Consider the following 21,403-nt stretch of genomic DNA (forward strand, 5'->3'; position numbering starts at 1 on the left):
GCCTTAATCATCTTGTCAGCTATCTTACAAAATGAGAACTCATGCTCAAAGGTCTGGGCCACCTCCAAACTCAAAGCTGTACCTCAGATTCTAAATTCACCTCAGAGAAAAATGTGAGATGACCCATTTCCCAAGGGAAACTGAAGGAACAATGTTCAGAAGCCAGGTGATTAAGAAATTCTCTGTGGAAAAGGAGAATTTACAAAAGAAGAAACTGCATCTGGCTGGCTGGGAGGTCCATGAACTAGTTAGCATCAACCACAAGCATTTAAAATAAATAAATTACTTTTTCTGTCTTAAGTACTAGTACCACAACACAATTTTTATCACATACTAATCAATTTTAGAACATTCTTTTCTATGGAAAGCATGTATTCCCAATTCCAAACAGCCAACCGACAAACTTTGGAAAGCTATCTAGACTTCAATATGTTTGACTGAAAAAGACTTAATGAAATTCTTCAGAAGATTCCCCAGACTTTATTTTGTGTAATTTGAAACTAACCACTATGATAATGTATATATTGAGACAAAAGCCTAAAAAAAATTAACTGAAATGTCACAGAAAAAATGACACAAAAACTGGTACATACTAAAATACGGCAATCTTTAGACAAACCCACAACTATCTCATCATTTCTATCTCCATTTTTCTCAATCCCTCTCTTCCCTTCTCTGTCTCAAAGTATTCCCTCCTTTACATAATTTGTTTTCTATATGTGAAATTACTGACTTCTTTGAGATTAGTAATAGAAACTCAAAACCAGAATATACAGATCAGACCTCCATGGAAGTTGGCATGTTAACAGTCTTCCCTAAATTGTTACTATGAATAGCAAAATTATCACAGTTAATTTTTCACATTTTTATATTATATTCAAGATATTTCCACAGCATCATGATAAATTTTACAAATTTATTATGTTAAAATATATAAGATATCTTTATTTGAATAAATGTATTTATTTTCTAACAATAAAAAGTGACTCCAACTAATGCTGTATTTAGGTTGGTTTGTCATAATTTACATAGGCATTTTGCAAGGGAGAATACAACTGCCACATCAAGAAACATACTAAGTTTACTTTAACTTTTACTACCACATATTGAAATGTAAATTAATAACTACTTAAAATGATTAAGTGTTCTTGTTAGAAAACATGACTGAAAAAGAGAAACAACAATAGAGCTCTTTAAGGAAATAAAGACTACAAAATGTACATATCAATAGTTTTTCAATTACATTTTTCTTAAATTTTCATTACCTATGCTACCAACAGTATTTTACCTCTAGTTGTATTTCCTCATTCTCTATTAACATTTTCTAAAAAAAGAGAACTTCACTCTGAGGAAGACCATAATAGATAATTAGCCATGCATATCTCAGCGGCCCCCATACCTGACTACATTAGGTCTTTTTGCACTTTTCATTTTTTAGGTCACAAAGTAACTGTAAGTAATGTAATGAAACCACAGCCTTGCCTGTATTTTCTCATACAGCCAAGCCCTGACTCATAAATATTTCACTTCTTGTTGTCTTAATTCTAAAAGAGATTAGGCTGTATTTTTAAATAAGTGTTTTATTTAAAAATACTTATCTTCTGAAAGCCATGCTGCCCATAATTTTGGTAAAGCAACAAGTGCACCATCATAAAAAGTACTTTCGTTCACCACAATGGCAACCACCTAGACCTATGAACCAAAAGTCTTACACACTCAGAAATACAGAAATCATGTAATTCTGAACTAAATTACTTCACAAAGAAATTCAGTATTATAGTACAGAAGAATGTCTTCTGAGCCTTAAAATGATAAGAATAGAGTTCACATAAGAGAATTTAATCGAAGAAAATTCAAAATGAATTCAAAGGGGGAGATCAAAGGAATGGCTATTATGGGTTAGTTGGAAGTCAAAAATCACAAATTCCTTATTTAAGATGTTGAAAAATGGTAATAAAAAAGACAACAATCCCAAAGGGAAAAAAAGAAATTATTTTGTTCAATTCACAAGTCTTTCATATATAAAAGGAAACAAATGTTACCTCTAAATCAAATCTCCTGTCAAAAAGAGATATACATATTGAAGAAAAAAGTTAAACAATCCATTAGCTAGTATTGCGGATTTGCCCATAGCAAGGAAGAAAGAATATAAAGGAAAGAACTTTCCAATCCTCATTTTTAGTCTTTTCGTTCATTTCCCCCAGCTGAAATTGTGTAATCTACAAGGTTTACTTCAAAAATAAGAACAGAAACATTCCTCTACACAGGCTAGGCAAGGTTGGTTTATCTTAAAAAAGTAAAAATAAATACCAGAATACATTTTCTAAAACCTAAAGAGCCACTGTAAATAAATATAGTAGGAGATCCTTTTTACCCAAAGACACAGAAGCAAACCTCATTATCTGGTTGCTTGAGAGCCCTGGTGTAATCAGCTTTCCAATGTCCTATTCCAGCCAGATACTTCACTCATCTAATTGTACCCTGGACCTATGGGCTACCCATGTCCTGACTTAACAAAGAACACATAAAAACCTCTGGATTGTGACAAAGCTTTGTCTCTTACTTAATGTTGCCAATGCTGTTTCTGAAGCTTCATGACTCTGTTACCTGTCTGGAGACATTTCTGACATTTTTGTTCGGCCATGACCTCTGGTAAAATTATGTACTTGTTATTCGTGGTTCACTATGTAGATCTCTGAAGATTCAGCTGGTCATTCTACTTTATTATCCAAATTTATATTGTAATACTAATGATACCAAAAATCAAGCACTGAACAACTTATTTACTTACTGATAATTTCTTCTCTCTGAGAACTACTACTTTAGACTTAATTGCATTGAAAAGGGAAGAACTATTTCAAGGAAGAGCTTGTGAAAGAATTTTTGGAAGTCCATGATAACGTTAAGCTCATAATTCCAAGCACGTGGATGAAATGTGGCATGGATTTCAGAGAGAGAGATTTAAATGATATGTTTATATTTATATGAATAACCACTGGGGGGTGTGTGTGTGTGTGTATGTGTGTGTGTGTGTAGCAGAACACAGTCCATGGGTTAAAACTAGCCCACTGCCTGATATTGAATGAATAGTGAGGTAAGAATGGGTTTTTTTTTTTTTGCATGTTTAAATGATTGAATAGAAATCAAGAGAAGAATATTTCATTAAATATGAAAATTATATGAAATTTAAATTTAAGTGTACATAAATAAACCTTTCTGGAACACAGGCACAGTCATTCATTTAGATATTGTCCATAACCGCTTTTATAGTGTCATGGCAGTGAGAAAGTGTTGCAATAGAGACCAATGGTCCACAAGGCCTATATCATTTACTATAGAGACCTTTACAGAAAAAACTTTGTGAACTCCTGTCATATATGATGGCTCAGCATAAAATTCTAAAATCAGTAAGGGTTTGGGACATCTCATCTATTGAAATTATGAATTATTAAAGTAAAATAATGACCCTTCAAACTCAGAAAACAGTACCAAAGAAAAAATTAGAAAATATCCAAAGAAACCAAGAGTTATACAAGGATTCTTCAACCTTAGAAGTGACATACATGGCAAAAAATAGTAAAAAAAACACGGTTCAAAGATTTAATAAATGCTCAAAATGAGATGCAATAGACAAAAAAAATTAAGGACACTTCAAGATCTTATTTACGTATGGAAAATTATTAACTAAGTGATGATCTACTGTTTGGTGACCATGATTATCATGAGATAACTGAGATGAAACAGAACTTGAATCCTGCATGTTTTTTGCCTTCTAGACACACACACACACGCAAAATGTTGAAGCTGAAATGGAAAATCAAATAAGATTAATAAGAAAAATCAAAAATTAAAGCTCAACAATTAATAAGAGGACAATGAGTCACTTTAAGTAAGTCCAGGTATACACAACCAATAGATTACAGCTTCAAGGCTTGTAAATATTATCACAGAACCACAGTTGATAACCTTGGAAGAGTTACAAACAAGAGGAAAACAGACATAATACATAAGGAGGGCAAATGTTCTCATTTTTTTAAGGTAAAAGGATTCTAGAAAATGAAGATCAGTGAACATGACACTATTCCCCAACAAAATTCTAGAGCAGGTTATTAAACAGATGGTTTGTGAGCACTTAACAATTTTCTAAAAACCTGCCATAGACTTGTTAAAAATAATCCATGCCAAACCTTGTTTCCTTTTCTGACACTGTTACTAGATAAGTAGATCAGAGAAATGTCTTAGCTGCACAATATCTGGACCAAGAAAAGTATGGAGAAAGACTGTCATGGCCAACTTGGAGTAAATCAACTTACTATTTGTGTAATTTTGGACAAATTTCTTAATGACTGGAGTGAGAGGCAAATTTCCATGGGTCTCTCCTGTTTCTGCATGTCTTGTGAGCAGAAGCACTGACAGCTTTTGTTCTGGACTATCTTTTGCCTAGCAAACAGCCTTGGAATACCCTCTGAAAGAGTAAATTTGCTTATAGTCCATCATAGAAGACTGGGCCTCCTAAACATGGGGTTCCTCATTTGTGACACAACTTGTTGAAGGTGAAACATCAACCCGAGACACTCTACAGAGCTCCTGTGGGACTTGGGGACAAAGGCACAAAAACAAACATGAAACTCATGCTGCTTGCTATACTATTAGTAATAAAGTCCTGTCTCTGACTCAGGAGTCTTGTTTCCTGAGCATCAACAAAACATGGGCTGGTTAATTTGCTAGTTTGCAAACAGAGTAAATCTCAGACCCTTCACAGTTGACAAGCTGTGACTCAGTCTTGCCATTCATAAAATGGGGGTAACAACATTTTTATAAAGAGATTATGAGGATTAAATGAATTTATACACATAAAGTGCTTAGAAAAGTGCCTAAACTAACTGCTCAATAAATGTTAGCCATTAAAATTTCAAATATATATCAGTAGCTAAACAATCACATCCAAAGAATTAATGACAAGTGAAGGAGTACACCTCCACTAGAAATGAAAAAGGCTCTATTCTTAACCACGTTCTGCTCAATATTCTTAAAATAATTGAGCAAAACTATAAAATGTATCAATCACAATTATGAATGACACAATTGCTAACATAAATAAAAGAATTAGAATTTCTTCAAAATCTTTACATGCTGGATAACTGAACTTATAAAACAAAAATTTAATGGAGATACAATCTTACTTTAAGAACAAATTATTCCTCAAGCCTGTAATCCCAGCACTTTGGGAGGCCGAGATGGGCGGATCACGAGGTCAGGAGATCGAGACCATCCTGGCTAACACGGTGAAACCCCGTCTCTACTAAAAAATACAAAAAAATTAGCCGGGCGAGGTGGCGGGCGCCTGTAGTCCCAGCTACTCGGGAGGCTGAGGCAGGAGAATGGCGTGAACCCGGGAGGCGGAGCTTGCAGTGAGCTGAGATCCGGCCACTGCACTCCAGCCTGGGTGGCAGAGCCAGACTCCGTCTCAAAAAAAAAAAAAAAAAAAAAAAGAACAAATTATTCAGATGGTATATTAATTGCAATTTATTAAAAATGAGTTTGTTTCATTAACAATGTAACACATCTGTTAGAGAAAAATTGAGATGAAGTTCTAATATTTCTGTATTAGGCCACACGTATAGTTTGGTGTTTAGTTCTGGACACAACATTTTAAAGGAAAACTTCAGCAAATATGGATTTTTAGCAAATATGAATATTAATACATAAAGAATAACTGAAGAAATGACTTCGTCAGCATAAGAACAAATTTTGAGGAAATGAAAATTTTTCAGATGTCTAAAAAGTTGTCTATGTAAACATCCTGTGTAAATACAAAGCACAGAGATAAAAATAATGGTTAATTGAGTCCAATTCACTGTAAGGAAGAACTTTGTATCAATTAAATTTTTTCAAATATTAGACATTACAAAAACAAGTTCTTTGCTCATGGCAGGTCTTTTATAAATAAATTTTATTGTGCATTTTTAAAGTATACAACATGATATTATGGAATATACATACACAGTAGAAAGATTACTATAGTGAAGCAAATTACCATATTATCTCAAGTAGTCATCCATTTTGATTTGCTGGCAGCCCTAGCTAAAATCTTCTCAGTTAAAGGAATCCCAATTTTATTACCCAAAACCCTCATGTTGTATATTAGATCTTTAGACTTATTCATCCTACATATCTGTGACTTTGTACGCTCTGACCTACATCTCCCCATTTCCTTCTCAAGCCCCATTCCCACAAACACTACACCATTTTATATCAGAGACTTGAGCATCCTTGGATTCTGGTGTCCAAGGGAGGTCCTGGAACCAATGTTCCACAGAAACCAAGGGCAAACTAAATATACCACCATTTCTTTATCCATTCATTTGTTGATGAACACTTATTTCCATATCTTGGCTACTGTGAATAATACCGCAATGAGCATATGAGTGCAGGTATCTTCATGGGGTGATGATTTCATTTCCTTTGGGTATATGCCTATAAGAGGGATTGGTGGGTCATATGGTAGTTCTCTTTTTTATTTTCTTAGAAACCTCCATATTGTTTTCCATAATGAGAATACCAATCTACATTCACACCAAAGCGGATGAGAGGTGACTTTTCTACATACGAGCACATTTGTTATGACTTTTTGATAGTAGCCATCCTAACAGGTGTGAGATATCTCACAGTGGTTCTGATTTGCATTGCCCTCATGATTTATAATGTTGGACACCATTTCATATACCTGTTGGCCATTTCTTTGTCTTCTTTGGATAAATGTCTATTCGGGTCTTTGTTATTTTAAAATCTGATTGTTTCTCTACTGCTGAGTTGTATGAGTGGTTTTTTTCTGTTTTTTTGTTTGTTTGTTTGTTTGTTGAGACAGAGTCACGCTCTGTCGCCCATGGTGGAGTGCAGTGGGCTAATCACAGTTCACTGCAGCCTCAACCTCCTGGGCTTAAGCGATCCTCCCACCCCAGCCTCCTAAGTAGCTGGGATCACAAACACATGCCACCATGCCCAGCTAATTTTTGTAGTTTTTGTAGAGACACGGTTTCACCATGTTGCCCAGGCTGGTCTTGAACTCCTGGGATCAAGCATACCACCTGCCTCGGCCTCCCAAAGTGCAGGGATTACAGGCATGAACCACTGTGCCTGGCCTAGTTATATGAGTTCTTTTAAAATTTTGGATATTAACCTTTTACCAGAGATAAAATTTGCAAATATTTTTCCCAGTCTGTAGACTGCCATTTCACTTTGTTAACTGATGCCTCTGCTGTGCAACTTTTTAGTTGTCCCATTTATTTATTTTCATTTTTGTAGCCTGAGCTTTTGGTGTGACATCCAAAAAAAATCACTGCCAAGGCCAATAGTCTTTCTCCTATGTTCTCTTCTAGGAGTTTTATAATTTCTAGTCCTATATGTAGATCTTTTATCCATTTTGAGTTGACTTTTGTATCTGGTGTAAGATAAGGGTCCAATTTCATTCTTCTGCATGCAGAAATCCACTTTACCCAGCACCATTTATTGAATAGATTATACTTCCCCCATTGTGTCCTCTTTGTGTCCTTTTTAAAAATTAGTTGACCATATGTATTTGGATTTATTTCCAGGCTGTCTATTTTGTTCTACTGGTCTATGTGTCTGATTTTAGGCCAGTACCATACTGTTTTGATTACCACAGCTTTGTAATATAATTGTAAATGAGGAAATGTGATGCCACTACCCATGTTTTTGAAAGTCATCAGCCAGAGATAAGGTAATGAGTATTCCCTCTTTCATGTTCATATGTCTTTACACTGTTCACAACTGTCCCTAAAAAACAAACCCCTGGCCGATTTCTCTAGGCTTATTGCCTCCCTGGTTTCTGTTACATTTCAGCTTAGCATTTTCAAACTAACAATTTGTTCTTGGCAGCCTGTCTATATATTTTATTTATCTCTCTTGTTATCCCCACTTTTCATGCTCTATGTCCCATAGGCAATTTGACAAAGACTCCTGGACAAAGATTCCTAGACTTCTATCTCTACCTCTCATCTGACTTGGGAGGAAGATTAGAAAATAATTTCATGATCTCAAAGTTTCCTTTCAACTCTAGGATTCTTCAATTATTTGTTTTGCCATTAATAGAAATTGATCAATGCACAATGATTGAGAAATGAATAAGTGAAAGAATATTATTAAACAGTTAACAATGAGCTTCTTCTATAAGAACTAGCAATCTGACTGGGTCTTATGTCAATCAGTCAAACAGAGGACAAGGAGTGCAAATGACTTGAAAAACAAACACCTGTGGGAACAAGGAAAGCAATTATGAGAGCAAAAGAGAGGCTGGGTGCAAGTGGGAATGGAAAGTGGAGAACTATGGTGAAGATCTCAAGATTAAATTTTTAGAAATTATTAACCAGTAAAATCTCTCATTTTGTTTATAAGCCAAGCAACAGCTAATAAGCCAAAATGTAACTTAAGGCTATATAAAAACTTACTTGAATGAAAAACAAGAGGAAGACTCTAAGCTCTTAAGGAAAAAGCAACTATATACTTGCAAGGGCAAAAATGATATACACAACAATATAAATGAACCTCAAATGCATTATGCTAAGTGACAGATGCCTGACTCCAAAAGCTACCTACCCTATGACTCTGTTTATATAACAGACTTGAAAAGACGAAACTACAGAGACATAAAACAGATTAGTGGTTACCAGGGACTAGATGGTGGGAGGAAGGGTTGAATAAAATCCCTATGAAGAAATCGGAAGGATTATGCAACTATTCTGTATCTCAATTGCGGTAGTGATTATACAATTATATGTTTGTCAAAATATAAAGAACTGTACACAAAAAGGGGGTGAATTTTACCATATGGAAATAATCTTTAATTAAAAAATGATGAAATGAAAGAGCTTAAAACAATTATAAAGATGAGTAATTAAAATACGGCTTGTGTAATTAATAAACCATAATAAAAGTAAATATATTGAGAGAAAATTATCAGCATCATTTCTACAATATAGTAATCAAAGTATTATTTTAAAATGAAATGTCAAATGTATAAACAACTTGCTTTTCATAATAATTAGCATTTCCACTGTTTCATGAATAGTTAACATGTAAACATAAGACTACTCATCACATTCTATGTTTAAAATAGCCTCCCATAAGAAATGTAATTCTAGGAATAAGAAGATAAACATTAAACTTTTGTATTACTTATATATTCTGTATTTTATTACCATATTCTACAGTATTGTGCAACTGCACTTAAACTTTGCTCTTATATCGCCAGAAAAATGAGTTGTTTTTAAAATAAAAACAAACCTTATAATAATGATGTTCCTTTAATATAATATGAATAAGTATGTGCATATACTTATTCATATTTTAGAATTCGGCATTATTTCAGCCCAATGGGAATGAGATGTTTTCAGGACACAATTAGGAAGATATCAAAGAGAAAAGACGTAAAATCTAATACCTGTTATAAATAACAAATTGCACTGCCTTTTGACTGTGTGTAGAATATTTTGAACATCAGACATGTAGGATTAGGGATGGCTTGACATTACTGAAAATTACAAGGAAGCAAAGTTAGAAGGGATAAAAGGGCAATTCAAAGGCATACTTTTCTGGAAGTAAAGAAATATTATAAACTGATCAAGATAATACAGTTTTAAAATCATTTTATTTGGGATAACAAAGTCAGACTGTTGAGTTAATTTCATTTTTAGTTATAAGACTAAACATTCTCTATAACATTTAACAACGTAAAATGCATTGAAATGTATGAGTATCTGAAAGCTTACATCACTGCTAAAAACTACCATAATTATCATCCCCAGCTTTCCTTGGTTGTGCTGAATCTGCACAGTGAGCTGAGAGTGACAAGGAACGTAGCCTTCGCACAATTCATGAGGTATGTATATGTCGTATGATGTATATGTCACGTGATGGGGACTGGGACAGCAAAGCAGTGAAAAAAACAACCTAGATGAAGCTCTAAATATATGTTTTGTCAGACCCAAAGGGAAGAAGAAAGATGTCTCAAGAGATTTAGGTCAAAACTTCTTATGTGGTACACTGGATAAAACCCCTGTGCCATTCCCATTAAGCCAAACTATAGCAAAGATATGCCGCACTCCTATAGTTGGAGTTGTGTTTCCTTCTAATGTAGCACAAGGCATAGACTGGACAATGTGGTGGCCAATATTCTTTGTGGGTTATAAATATGTATGTCTGTGCATGTAAAGTCCATTAAAAAGGAGAGCTCTAATATTTAAAAGGCAAAGTTTATCAAACAGCTTATCCACTCCCCACTTGATTTCTCAATTGATGCCACCAACAGCTACATATATAAATGAGCACAGGACCAACACAACATTGTGAATAAATTAGTATTTATGGATGGTAATGATATAAGCTTCAGAGAAAAGAATGCCAGGTGGTTATTTATGTTTCTTAATCCTAATGTGATCAACTCCACATGCACTCTACCTTCTCTCACTGTCTTACCATTCTGTCTAAATAAGCAGAGGGTCCATTTCTGACTGGGAAGGAGGGGAATGATCTTAAGATACCTATTAGGATAAGACAGCCAAAAAAAAAAAAAAAAAAACCTTTAAAAATTTAACTCAGCCCTTTGAGCTTCACTAGCAAAGTGACTGTGGTAATTTTTCTTTGTTTAAATAGTTTTTATTTTAGGAAATAGCTTCTCTCATTCTTCAGTGTATGTTCATGGGGTAGCAAAAAGAAAACATGTTATATGAATAGCTTTAGATTTGATTCCATACATTTCTTAAACTGTTTTAATTGGAAGTAATTTGAAAGCTACTGTAGTATCTTTTGGAGGAAATGACTCATCCAATATCACCCAATAGTTATAGACAGGTATAGTACCAGAAGGCAAGTCTCCCAGTACTCAACATGGATTACTCTTTGTAGTAAACCATGCTGGCTGTTTAATGATGTGGGATAATAACTAGATACTTTTCAGAACTATTCATCTTCATTTTCAGTCTTAATATGCATTACTATTATCATATATGTCCTTTAATGTACAATTTCCTACTTGGAATAAGGAAAGGAGAGTGCACTGAGATTTGAAATAGCCAGGTCGCAACGTGGAGGACACTGGGCATTTAAGTGGCAGGGGAATGGGAGTGGAAGGTGTGAGTTAATAGTGTTTTGTTTTGTTTTGTTTTACACCAACCTGGACAACATAGTGAGATCCCATTTTTATAAAATTTTAAAAATTCAGTGAGGCTTGATGGTGTGCCTGTGGTCCCAGTTACTGCAGAGGCTGAGGTGGGAGGATCACTTGAGCCCAGGAGGGCGAGGCTACCATGAGCTATGATCCCTCCATTGCACTCCAGCCTGGTCAATAGAGTGAGACTCTGTCTCAAAAGAAAAAAGTAAAAATAAATTTTTAAAAGAGGAAAAGAGGTGTAATTATGTATAAAACCCACACTGTCTAGCTTAAGTTTCCCAAGGGCCACATATCACTAGTGGTATGTCAGAATTATTTTCAGTCTGTGGAAGGGAAAAAGGAAAGAGAAAAATGAAAGGAAGAAAGGAAGTAGGGTAAGAGAGACATCTTCCTTCATTATCAACAGAAAAGATTATAGACTACTTTTCATATTCCCAAGACATTTAGAATAAAATTTCTGAGCAAGTTAGTGCAATTTTAAATATGAACAAAGTATGTGAGAGGGAGATCTGTAGGGCATTATGCTTATAAGAAAATATTTGTGTATTAGTGTGGTGTTATATGGAGGGCTGTATCACTTATTCATGCCTTCGTATCCAAAAGCAATTTGATCAAGCTAAAGAGTGGGATTTTAACTTTAAAGACTTGGAGTTTTCATCAAATCATAAATCTTTAATCTGGTCTGTTTAAGGATATATACTGAAAGAAAGAAAGAAAGAAAGAAAACAGAATTTGTAAACTTACAGTATGTTTTCCAATGCAAAGAAGTAAAGCTATCTAAATGTGGTTATAAATCCCAGAAGAGATCTTGATTTGACCCATTTCCCTCCGTCTTTCCCCACAGAAAATAACAGAAATACTTGGCTTGTCCTTACTGTATTCATAGTGTACCCATTAGAAATATTTACATACACTTAATTCTATTCATATTAAGGTATAATGATGAATTTTATGATCAAATCCATCAGTTTAACTTTTGGTAAATATTATTATATTAGAGTACTGAACTACTGAAAGTTTGTTGTCCAAAATCACAAATATCCACTCACAACTTTCAAAGTTTAAGCATAATGTTGTTTCTCAGATCAAGAATTTAAAAAGAGGATACAGAAAGTGGAACTTGAAGTATACTCACCTGAGATGAGAGCCATGACTTTGCCGATAACAAACAGTGTTTCCCGATGTGATATGATATAAAATGGGTGTAGGATAAAAAATAAAAAGTAATTTCAAAGCAAGTTATGCAATGATATAGATGGAAGTGAATTCTTTGGCCTCCTATGAAACATTCATTCCTTCATTCGACATTTACTTACAGGGCTCTTCCCAAGTGCCAGGCACTGTTCTAAGTATTGAGTTAAACCAAAGCAAAACAAAATCCCTGGTTCCATGGAACCTACATGTCATTGGAGGAAAAGATGTTAAATAAACATGTTTTCCAAATGTCAGTTAATGATAGTACTATGAAGAAAAATAAAGTATGCTAAAGGTAAATAAAGTGATCCATGAGGATTTGTTACTTTATATTAGACAGTTAGAGAAGGCTTCTCTAACAAGGATACATTTGAGCAGAGACCTTCTGAAGTTAGTGAAAATACAGGAGGATAGATCATTCCAGAGAAAAGCTCTGGAGTAGGAGTCAGTTTATCTTACTTTTAGGAATATCAAGGAGGTTTGTATGTACACAGCAGGCCAAATAAGAGAAAAAACAACAATACCTTATGTAAAATCTCTTTTATTCTGAGAGACATAAGAAGCTTTTGGAAGGCTTACACAAGAGGAATACAGATATATTTTCAAAAGATCACTCTGCTGTGTGGAGAATAAACTGTGGTGCCTGGAGGGAGAAGAAGCAGGATCAACTAAGTAGTTATTGCAGCAGTTCAAGTAGGAGATGATGGTGTATCTGACCAGATTGGTAGCAGTGGCTGTACAAACTATATGTATAGAAGAAGATCATTTTTTGTTGCCATTTAGATAAACTAAAGGTAGATTCCGTAAGGAAAAAAATGGAAAACAAAAAGGAAGTGAAGAGTTAGCTACAGGCATACAGACATAGATCAACCAAATCCTGGAACATAAATTTGGGTGAGGTAATAGTGAGGAATGGTTCTTAAAGATGTTGGGGATCTTTTTTTAAAAAAAATTAGATGATTTTATGACAGTCTACATATGTTAAGATGTTAAGATATTTGGATTAGTGTACTGTAAGTTTTTCCTCACTATCTGCCAGTGAGAAATTTTATAAGTGCTTTCTCCAAAATATGTCTACCACTGATTTTTTCCTACCCCTAAAATACATTTTAAGAAAGTTTTTTTTTTTTTTAAGGTTGAGAAAAAGTTGCAAAATGATGGCTATCATTGGGTGTGTGTACTAAAACGATAAAAAGCTAAAATAATACAGAAAACTTTCACAGAGAATGCCATCAAATAAACATAAAATTAAATACCAGGAAATTTTTAAGATATTTCTAGCAGCATCCTTTCTTTGGGGAATTCAAAGTTAATTTCCTTAACCTGCTTTAAAAACAAAACAAAACAAAAAACAAAACAAAAAAAAAAAACTTCAGACATTCTAATGGTATAATCTTTTAGACATCTGTTAGAAAAATCTTTAAGAGGATACACTAAAAACTTAAATAAATTTTAAACCAACATTAACAACACAACGTATATTTTAAATCTTTCATGAAGGAAATTAAAGCAAATTGAAGAATATTAATAAACTAAAAAAATGCTGAGATCTCTTAAACCACTGGGAATTCATTTTCTTCACAGCAATGTGCTTTTCAACATTCAAATTATATTCACTCTTGCTAACAAAAATAACTTGCCACAGCAGAAAAAAATAATGAAAATATCAGTTCTGTATAACATATTATACTTATCAATATAATGGGAAGGTATGTTCTAGATATAGTTGACAGATAGTAGAAAGAGAGAAGGGTACAACCAACCCGAAAGCTAAATTCAAGCAGTAGTTGAGTACAGGTCCAAGAATGTATATTTCAATAATCAAAAAATGCAAAAGGTTGAACCTAAACCCCATAGATGCTTTACGGGGAAAATGTATTTTTTAAAAAAGTTTAGATAGATTTAGTTAAATTGAGTAAATTTAACCATTCAAATTGTACTTGGCAAATTGGAAGAATGAACAAAAATACAAGTCAATTTAGAGAGAGTAAACAAAGTTCACAATTACAAAATGAAACAGTAAAAGTGAATCCAGATGTAAATCATTAAAATATAATGTTGTATTAAAGATGAAACTGAGGTGGTATCAGTGAACTTTTAGAGCACAGATATACCGTTAAGTTGCCTGGTAGGCAAATATCTGTATAGATAAATAAAAATTCCTAATCACTCCAATTATAAAATTGAGATTATACTCCTAAAAATAATAAGGCCAATACTTAATATCACATTTGAGGAAACAGCAAATTACCAAGGCAACTGTTTAAAGAAAAACTAGCTTTCATGAATATTACTACTGAAAATATATCACTGTACACCCATAAATTTACTTTATAATTTTAATACTAAAAGTGTTGCAACGTAAGAAATCTAAATCTTCTCTAAAAACTCTCTCCAGCTTCTCAATATTCTACTACTAACCTCTTCATTAGGTCATACTATTTCTTTACATTTCACCACAGCTAGGCACTTTTTTGTCTGTTTGTTTCGTCTGGGAAGTTTAGGGCAGGGAATGGATAAATACACACAGCAGAGCAAAATGGTATATTAAAAAATACTTGGAAGTAAGCAAGTGGAAGCACTCATTTATTTTACAGGCAATAATATCTTCAAGAAAACAATATTCTACAGGGAAGAGTATCCTACAATATGAGTATTTCTGTTATTCAATAATAATAAATTTTCACATAACTAAAGCTGGGCTAAAAAAAAATGTGATGGCATATTTAGACAACCCTTCTAACTATGCTTAGTCAAGATGTTAAAAATGTTACAGGGCCCACTTTGAAGTTCTGAAAATCAAATGAGGAAGCTAAAAGTCTAGAATAACTCCATAAGAAAGCAATGAAAATGACCTAAGACTTATGAAAAAAATAAATAATGTTCCAAGAATGTAAATTATTTTATTTAATAAAGACTATAGAATTGTTAGGACTTTAGTTCAAGTATACTAAGAGATACATAGTTGGACCTAAGAAAATGTTTATTCCACCTAAGGAAGGAACAAAACTAAACTACAACATTTAAAATTTGAATTAGGCATAAGATCATTTGCAGACCATGAGCACTGGAACATGTTTTTTTAAAAGTTTCAAGCACAGGGATTACCTTTACAGAATCTTTAAGAATATAAAGAGGAATTTTTCTTGGTTGGATTTATTAGAACTCTATGAATTAAGGGCTACATAAATAAAGTTGCTTTTGAAATCAGTGCTAATATTAAAATCTCATTAGGCCTATTTTAAGATATAGGCTTTCTTTTATCAAAAAGTAGTATGAATTTTGGCACCGGTTAGAATAGAACATTTTGGGTCCATTCATTTATGAATAAGACAACTATCATTCATCACAAAGTTCAAGAAAAAATAGCTTGAATGTGCCAATAATTAACATTCAGCAACTGTAATATAATTGATACTATTTCTGAATTAAACTGACTTACAATTTTGTCTATTAGCAATCATGTTGAGAAAACTTCTTAGTGACCTGTGTGCTCAATCTCATTCTCTTCTTACAAGTCAATGGTCTCTTTCCAATTTAATTCAGAGAGGCAGAAAATACATGATGTTCATCATTCTATCAGTATTACAACTAATAACTGATTTAACATGACACAAAAACAAACAAGGGTGATGAGGCAGACCTAGACAGAAATCCGAAAAAGTCACACATAAAATCCCTTTTATGTAATTAAGTTTTATATCCTTCATGTCTTCTGTTAAAATAAAAATGGTAAATAATTTCTCTGACTACATTCACTATACTGTTACACGCTCTACGAACCTCAATCAAACCATGCAGTTATTTTCACATACTTAAATATACTTTTCATAAAGTATAATTCTAATAGCTATGCAAAGAGACTTATGTGTTTGAAATTTTGCTTGTACAAAGGAAATATAACTTCTCATTACAGATTACATGTACATATAATGTTCACCTTTCTTCTACTGTTATGTTGTGCCACATATAACTATTTCCTCCCTATTTTAGGTTTCTAGAAAATCATGAAGGTTTATCTTTTTTTTTTTTAAGTAAAACCACTGCAATATAAGAAATGCAAAGAAATGAAACTCCAAGTACAGCTTATTCAGGCACAACCATTTCATAAATCTCTTCATATCATAATGTAATTAAAGGCCTATTTCCACCCCAAGTATAAATTATACAAAAACAATATCCCAAAATATGAGTCAGGCAATTCTGAACATTATAAATAGTTCATAATTAACATACGTCTATGTTTCCTTTGATTGCTGTATTTATTCTAATATACACTGAAGTATATTGGTAACATTTTAACAACCTAAGTATAAAGTATTAATTGTACATATATTTAAGTTGAATTAAAAATTATTCCCTTAAAAATCCTCACATTCTTTTTTGTACTTAAAAGTGAACTTTTAGATGATCTTTTTAAATTGAGTGTCCTCTCTCACCTACAGGGATGTTTCATCAGGTTTCTAGTCTCCTCTTTCAAAGTTAGTAATTTAATCACAATTAAACATTTATTTCACTTAATTTTAGATAACAATGGAATGGCGTGTATCCTCAGGAAGTATTTAACTGGACTGACGACTGAATACGAGTCTAGTTAGGCAATAAAAATAAAAGGAAAGAAGGAAGGAAAGAAGTTAAGCAGGCAAGAGAAAAGAGGCCTTTAAAAAGCTGTAAAGCTAATATTAAATTGGCCCTAATGATCACAGTGTATATAATTTTGTACCCACTCTTTTAATATAAATACAAATAAATCAAATTTGTAAGTAAAAAAGCTCTAAAACTGATACGAAATTGTATGACCCTAATGATCACCGTGTGTATAATTTTACACCCACTCTTTTAATATAGATAAAAATAAATCAAAATTGGAAATTGTGTTTAACAACATCAAACACTACACTTAAAAAATCCAGTACACTGGAAATGTACTGATCCATAACTCATAGTGACAGAAAAGATAAACAGTCCCCTTGACAACATAAAACATTTCCCAAGGTATGCCACAATGCAAACTTGAAGACAAAAATAACTGAAAGCTCATCTTTACTTCAGTTTTGACCTCTAACACTTGCTATTAAACATATCCCTCTTGCCTCCGCTGCTGCCTAAACAAACTATTTAAGTTAGGAGAGCCTGCAAAGATGTGCCTTACAGGCAAACTTTTGTTTTCTAAAAGTAAATCTCTCCCAATACTTCCAGTTGGAAAACGTCCACTTCAGCTGCTTGACAACAGGACGTCACTTTCTCCCTTGGGCTTACCTGCTACTACTTAAGTATTCTTCCAAGTAGACTCTGGACATGTTGGGAGGTAGCTCTTTAAGCACTGCTGATCTATGATGACTACATATGCACACACCTTACACACTCCCACAGGTCCTTCGTACCCTTTCCCCCTCCATCCTCCTCTGAGAGCTCACCCAGGCCACCTAGCGCACCTTGCATGGCCAAAGCCTGCCCACCAGGGAGCAAAGAGTACTTCAGGAATAATCCTCAAGATCAAGAAACTTACTGGATTTTAACATGAAATGGAAAAAAAAAAAAAAGTGTGTATGTGTGTGTGTGGGGAAGGGGGTGGTAGATGGGAGAACAGGAGGCTTACAGATAGCAGCTGTCCATTAAGTGGTTTAAATCTGTTGGTTAAAAAGCTGAATAAACAAATACACAGATGGGTCTAGGTCTTTGGGGATTCCGGATTCTGCGCAGTCTCCCAAGCGATGGCCAGGTCGACTTCTCTTGACTCATCCCTATGCAAAACGCGCACTGGCCCCACTTTCCAACCCCTAGACTTGCACCCGTCCTTCCCCTCACGTTCCTTCTAATCAAAGCGTCACCCCACCCGCCAGGTGCCCTAAGAGACTTACCTAAGAGATTCCAGAGTCTGAGAATAGTGAGGATAACTTTTCCTCCCTGCTCTAGAAAGGCCCCAACACCCACAGCAAGTGAGGGTCCGCACTGAGGTCGGGTGTCAGGGCGCGTTGCGGCCTCGCTGGTGGGCAGACGCGCGCGAAAAACGCGCGGGCGGCGCGCGCGGCCACCCAGTGGGTCCCGCCCGCGCCGCCGCCGCCGCACGTGCGCCGCCGCGAGCGCGAAGAGCGTTCGGACCCGTGCTGTGCCCGCCCGCCCGCCAGGGCCACTGTGGACTTCCAGGTAACAGCCAAGTGAGAAACCCTCCCTATCTCCGAAAGGTGTCTGCGCTCCTCCCACGTCCCCTCCCCGAAGTGCCGCGAGGTGCGATTTCACCCCAAACCTACCCACAAACAGCCAGGAGACCTCTCCAAAGCGAAATAAAAGTAAAACCAGGCCAGACCCCGGGGGAAGTGGGTCGTGCTAATGCGTGGACAGGGAAAGGAGCGCGATCAGGGGCAGCAGTTATCCCCATGCACGGTTATCCCAAGCGTCAGTAGGGCCCAAGAGTTTCTTGAGTCCAGAAACAGGAGTGTCCCCTTTCCCTCTCTCTCCTTCCCGGAGAAGTACTTCTGAGATGAACGCTGAAGTGCCCAACTTAGACGCGAGAAGCGTGCACTTGGCCAACTGAGTAAATAAAGGTCAGCAGTGGGATCAATAAAGTGTGAGCTTCTAACCACCAGATGTTTTTACTGTTGTTTCTCCTCCCGAGGTTGGGTGGGGGAGGGTGCGGGGAAGAAGGGGAAAAGACAACAAACAATTAAAAAGAAGAGAGTAAACAAACACACATCTGGTGTTTCGACACACATTCTCCTCCAGCCGCGGTCTCTCCGGACGAAGCAACATTTTGCATATTCCAAACTAAAAATCATCCAAGAGCCAACAGCAAGTCTCCCCTCTCCACCCCCTTTTCCCCTATCACAAAGCAAAATTAAAAAGAACAACAAGTGGTGATGCTGGGTCCGGAATGAGACCCCAACGCCGAGCCCAAATTTGACACATGTCACACTCGCCCCGGCAAGCAGGGCGCTGCCTTTGGGGCGAAACTTTGTCGCCACCACGGGAGGAGCGCGGAGCAGAGTAAAGTCGCAGCCCGGCCCGGCGTGGAGGTGGCTGGGACAGGGTGGGGTGCGGAGGTGCAGCGCGCCAGAGTGAGGGCCAAGAAACTTACCGCGACCGGGGACGCCGTGGGCAGCGTCCCAGGAGGTGGCACCCGCGGCGGCAAGGCAGAAGCCCCCAAACAACACACCCACGCGCGAGTCCGGGCAGCTGCTGCCGCGAGTGTGGGGCGAGCCCGGGGAGGGGGGGGCGAGAAAGCCGCAGCCGGCGGACGCGGCCGCCGCATAAATAACCGGGGCGGGCTACGGGTCGCGCGGGGCTAGAGCTGGGGCGAAGCGGCGGCCGCGGAGCTGCACGCGCCGGTGTGTCTCGCGCTTTCTCGGAGGCTCGCGCTGTCTCGCGCAGCCGCTCCCCCCACCCGGATCTGTCTGTCTGTGTGTGTGTGTGTGTGTGTGTGTGTGTGTCTGTGTGTCTATGTGTGTGAGTGTGCGCTGGCAGGCGCGCGCACCCGGCCGCGCGCGGGTGTTGTTGGCAATGCGAACTGTACACACACTGCGCACGGGGCTGCCTCTCCTCGGAGGGGCCGGGTGGGGGACAGGACGCCGCAGAGGATTCTGAAGTACTGCCGGGCCACTTGTTTGTTTTGTTTTACTTTGCGTTGTTACTGTCGTTGATACAAAAAGAGGTTTGGAACCAGCTGGTTAGGATGCTTTTCTCTCCCGTCCACTTATCTCCCCCCGTTCCCTAACTTCTTTAAGGAGGGGGAAACGCGGGGCAGAATATTGTTCGGATTTGCAGCGGAGCCTCCTGGCTGACGTCAGGTCCACCTGCTATGTAAACAACCCGCTGGAGAACTTGTTTGTGCTGTGCCAGATCTTCCCCCACCCCCACTCTCTCCCCACCTCCTGCTCCGCCTTCTCCCGCTCGCCCCAGACGGCGAGTCAGGGAAGGGGGTGGGGAGGGAGGCGAGAACAAAACCGTATGCTGTATTGGCAAAACCGAGTTGTGTCTGCTGCTTCTTGGCAGTCCCCAAAGTACGTCCTCTCAGCAGACGGAGCTGCTGGCAAATGAAACAGGGGATTCCACTTGAAGTGCAGAAAGCCTCGAAGGGATCCAAAGCCCTCGGTGGCAGGGAGTTAAAGTACATGGTAGTCGGAAAGGGAGACCCGAGCGTGCGTTAAAGCGCTGGTTGGCCTTTCTTTTCATGGTGTGCGCCTCTGCGGCCTGGGGCGGAGAGAGGCCGAGTGTCTTTCTCTTCATTGTTGCCCTGGTTCCTGTCTCACTTGGGCCAAGGAGTTCTCGGGCTTCCTCATGGTCGCGCAGCCCAGGTCACCGGGGCGCGGCTTGGAAGGAAGGGGCCGACGAACTGGGACTTAGAGAGTCCGAGGTTTTCGAGACGGGTCCTATCAGTGACTGAGGGACTGAGGGAGCAAAAGTAACCGGAAAGAAAGGAAAGAAGAAACGGCCAGAGCCTGCTCCGCGTGCACTTCAAAGCCTAGGCGCCCGCGAGGGGATGCGCGGGCCCGGCCTCCAGCCCTTGGTCCCGGCTCCTATTCGCCGAGTGTGACGCGGCTGGCCGGCCCGCGCGGGACCCAGGGGGGGTGACAGGGGAAAGGCCGAGGGAGGACAGGGCGGGCCACGGAGGGGACGCGCGACCGGAATCCTGGCGAGGGGCTTCCTCTGGAGCCCCAGCCCAGCCCAGAGAGGGGTCGGCGTCCCTCCCCGCCTTCTCCCGCCGCTCCCTCCCCTGCCCCGGGGCCGCGCGACCCTTCGCCGACCGCCTCCTCCGCACGCCGCAGCCTGAGACCGCCGCTTTGCTCGCAAGTCAGTCGCAAAGCGTGGCGTCCCGAGAGGCGCTGAAACTTTCCTCCAAATAGCTGCGGCCAATAGGCCGTGGTGAACAGAGTCTGGCCCCCGGCTGCTTCCCGGCCCTCCTCCCTGGGGAAAGAACGGCTAACTTGAACCTCTCCGGTGGCAGAAGAGGGAGTGGTGGTGGTTGGGGAGACGGGCGAACCGCACGAACTTGTGCCTTTGAATCTTTCCTTTCCTCAAAGAGCA

The 21,403-nt window shown here is 37.9% G+C and overlaps 1 protein-coding gene across 1 annotated transcript in view; it reads right to left on the reverse strand.

Moving 5' to 3' along the window:
• Window positions 1-19,877, reverse strand: part of FOXP2 (forkhead box P2) — a 624,730-nt gene extending 604,853 nt beyond the window's left edge. Inside the window, exon 1 of the mRNA XM_033192941.1 lies at window positions 19,458-19,877. The gene's annotated coding sequence lies outside the window, so the exon portion shown is untranslated. The remainder of the gene's footprint in view (window positions 1-19,457) is intronic.
• Between the last annotated feature and the right edge of the window lie 1,526 nt (window positions 19,878-21,403).

The sequence above is a fragment of the Trachypithecus francoisi genome, unplaced genomic scaffold (genome assembly GCF_009764315.1).
Source record: "Trachypithecus francoisi isolate TF-2019V2 unplaced genomic scaffold, Tfra_2.0 Lachesis_group4, whole genome shotgun sequence".
Classification (NCBI taxonomy): domain Eukaryota; kingdom Metazoa; phylum Chordata; class Mammalia; order Primates; family Cercopithecidae; genus Trachypithecus; species Trachypithecus francoisi.